General features: G+C 40.7%; 1 pseudogene; it reads right to left on the bottom strand.

Annotated features, from left to right (window-relative positions):
• Positions 1 to 3,136: 3,136 nt before the first annotated feature.
• Positions 3,137 to 3,519, bottom strand: LOC109388832 (ubiquitin-60S ribosomal protein L40-like; annotated as a pseudogene).
• Positions 3,520 to 3,889: the final 370 nt, after the last annotated feature.

Genomic DNA, 3,889 nt, shown 5'->3' on the forward strand with positions numbered 1-3,889 from the left:
AGTTAATTAAGGGCGCTAGTGCATGTGAGAGCATTTTGAAAACAATAAAGAACCTATCCCAAGTTTAGTGTTGCCAATCTCAATCAGCAATAGAAACGTGTATTAAATCCATTCTCTCTTGGTGTTTAAGCCTACAGTCTTAGGGGTGGGAAACAGAAATCCAGAATGTTATCTCATCGATGTTAATTTCCATCTGAATAAACAGTCACTTCTGTGTTATTGTTGTTGCCGAACATTTATTGAAAGCCAGACAGGGTCTTGGTGCCCTGGAAAATACAAAATCTAGAGAAGTCTCTGGGAAAGGCAGGAAACCCAGAGCAATGCTTGGCATGGTACTTGGGAACAAGAAACCAAAGGTGTGGCTCCCAAGTCCCCTTCAGAATTAACATGGCAGTGTGTCCACATTCCTGAGCCTATTCTTCACTGCCTTTTCCAATTCCACCTCTCCTGGGGCATGTAGAAGATTGGTAGGATAATTCAATGTGCATGTCTTGGGCAACAGAGCATAATGTTCTGTAATTAGGCTTGGTTCTGTTTATTGCTGACACCACTTCATTTTGAAAACAGAACCCTGTCTTTTCCTTTGGGGTATTTTTAATGACATCATAAGAATGTCAGTGTGTTTCTTTGCTGTACAGGTATAGCATGCTTAGACAATAGGAGGGTCTTTGTCCTGAAAATATACATGCAAATCATATTTTGTCACAATCAAGTCATATCCAAAATGCAATAGAATCCCTGTATAAACTCATACAGGAGGTGGTGTTGTATATAGGAAAGAGTGGAGGGTGGGCATCAGAAAAATCAAGATTCAAGCATTAGTTCAATCATTTCCTACTTGTGTGGCTCTTGGTAAGTCATTTAATCTCTTTGCTCAATAGTTTCACATCTGTAAAGTGAGAATAATACGAGTTTTTGAACTACCTTATATTTTGTGAGCATCCAATGAAATGTTTTTGAGTTGGATAAAGAAAGACTAAGTCCATATCCTCTGAGATTTCAAGCCCTATTCATAAAAAACTAATTACAAGAATTGGAAGTAATAAGAAAGGGGAGGCAATGGAAGTGAAAATGAAACCATCTCAAGAAATAGGCATATTACTACACATAGTCAGCACTCAATATGTATTTATTAAGTGAATAAAAAAATGTACGAGTATAACTGCTTTCGCCACCATTTACTATCCTGTGCACTGGGTAAACACAGGTAGCCCTCACCCAACTGGCATTTACTTATCCTTACAACAAAGGCCACCAGCAACCTAACAAAAAAAATCATTCTTATTTTCAGAGGCCACAGGTGCACAAATTATTTGCATGCCATAAATCACTCATTCACCTAAAGAGTCTTTTATGTCTCAAGACAGTTCTCAGAATGTGCTTCTCAAGAGCTTCAGAACCTACCTCAAGTTACATTTTGAAAATGTAGAATTCTGGATCTCAGCCTAGATTTGGTCAATTAAAATCTCTGCAGATGAAACTGCATAATTTGCATTTTAATAAACATACGCTCACACACAACTAACCCACTCCTACACTGTAATTCTAAAGTATGAGAATGACTTTCAGATTCCAAGAATGAAAACAATTATGATATCTTCGGAAAAACCTGGCTCAGTAGAAATGCCTTCACCTCCCAGGATTTTGTATGCTAAACATAATAAACATTTCTAGCAAGTCCCGGAAATTCACCATGCTATAAACACTAAAACTGTAATAAACCTATAAAAAAAGTCAGCCACTGAAATTCCAATGTTATGTAATTACACATGTGTCCTACGAAGTGTGATATAAATGTTATATATTGTGTACCTAATCATCTGCTGGTTTCAGTTTTTAATATTTGTAGTATTCTTAACATCTGGTTTTCTTAAAATGAGGCAAGACTGTAGTTAGGGCAATTGCATGGTGAACTGGGATACCCTCCTTCTGAGGTTGGGGAGGACAGGTACTACATGACTGTAGGAACAAGACACCTAGCAACTGGGTGGTCACTTGGGGTGGTGACTGTCAAGAACTGCAAAGGGCCTGAGATTTTCTTCCACTTGTACATTACCAAGTTAGCCTGCCACAGATCCATGGATGCTGCCAGAAGATACAAGTTTCCTGGATCAGAGAAAAGGACTTGTACTCAAGCCACAGCCAGCAGCATGAGCTGCATATTTGCATTGGTTTCCCTTGCCTCTCTGGTCCCACGGGGCAAACTGGGGATGCCCAGGTGAGTGCTGTGCACATTGTGGGTTTGCATCACTGCTGAGCAATCCCAGGGTTAGGAAACCGAAATCTTATAATGCCTGCAAGCAAACCTGCCCATCCTTTGCTCCAGGGGCAGACTTTATTACACTTGACACAAGCAAACTTCTGGATGGAGATACCATCTCTAGGTTCCAAGCCTGTTCACTGTAAAACACCCTGGATAACAGTCTGGAACAAAAGGTCGTCAGTACCTCTGCTAACTAGATGTGCAAGAGGCCGAGGTAGAATTGTCTCCCAACAGTGACAGCAGGTGCTGGCAAAGACCCAGAGTCACAGAGCCACATAACAACATTAGCCCATCATATCATTCATTCGCCCCAAAGAAGATTTGGTGAGAGAAAACCCTACCTCCACTCCTTCTGTCAAGAAAACAAGAAAGCACAAAGTCTGGTACACAGCAGGTATTCAGTAACAGAATGCAGTAGGCATTCAACAAACGCTGATTTCCTTCTCCAATCTTCTTGCACATATTCTTCCACATAATCTTGGTGCACATTTACTCTTTTCTTTAATAAATTGTATTATGGTTCGTATTTTCTACTTTATAAAAAATATTGAAACTGAAAGTATAGGTCACAAAGGAGTTAGTCTCACAAACAACACAAACAAATAAAAACTCATAGGCACTGACAATAATTTAGTTGTTACCAGAGAGTAAGGGGGAAGGGGACGGTCGAAGAGGGTAAAAGGGGTCAAATATGATGGAAGAACTGACCCTGGGTGGAGAATATACAACGCAATATATAGATGATGTATTATAGAATTGTACACTTTTTTTTTAACTTCTCCAGTCAACAAAAGGGAAACTTTATTAAAGCCCCAGGGCTGAGGGGTTTGGGCAGGAGGTCACCCTGTGGGCCCAGGAGGTGGTGGAAAGGCCTTATTTGACCTTCTTCCTGGGGCATAGGTTGTTGGTGTGGCCGCACTTTTTGCAGCAGCTGACAGCAAGGGATGCAGGCCAGCGTAACCCTTGCGGCAGATCATCTTGTCGCAGTTGTACTTCTGGACAAGCTGACGAAGGGAAGTCTTGATGATACCACCCCACAGACGTAGTGTCAAGTGCAGAGTGGACTGTTTCTAGTTATTGTAGTCTGAGAGAGTGTGGACATCCTCCAGTTGTTTGCCCACAAAAACCAGACACTGCTGGTCAGGTGGGATGCCCTCCTTGTCTTGGATTTTAGCTTTGACATTCTCAATAGTGTCACTAGGCTCGACCTCGAGTGTTATGGTCTTGCTGGTCAGGGTCTTCACGAAGATCTGCATCTCTGTGTCTGCCGGGGAGACTGCTCTGTCGCCTCGTTGAAAAGCGAAACTTGTACAATTTTACTAACCGATGTCACCTCAACGAATTTAATAAAAAATATTTTTTAAAAAAAGAAGAAGTTAGTCCCAGATGGTCCTACCTATAACTTCTCCAAAGGTCTAAAGAATTTTTTGGATGCTTTGTCCTGGAGTTTGACTTTGTGTATCTGTGCCTTCAAGATACACTAGGTGGTGCTAACGACCTAATCTGAGCTAGGACACTTTTTCCAGGGTGGTAAAATGCCAACTAAACCTCACTTTGAATAGATGCTTTTATACATGTAAATCTGAAGGGTAAATCTTAATTATTAATAACTATATTTCTTGAAAA

The sequence above is a fragment of the Hipposideros armiger genome, unplaced genomic scaffold (genome assembly GCF_001890085.2).
Source record: "Hipposideros armiger isolate ML-2016 unplaced genomic scaffold, ASM189008v1 scaffold_209, whole genome shotgun sequence".
Lineage (NCBI taxonomy): Eukaryota > Metazoa > Chordata > Mammalia > Chiroptera > Hipposideridae > Hipposideros > Hipposideros armiger.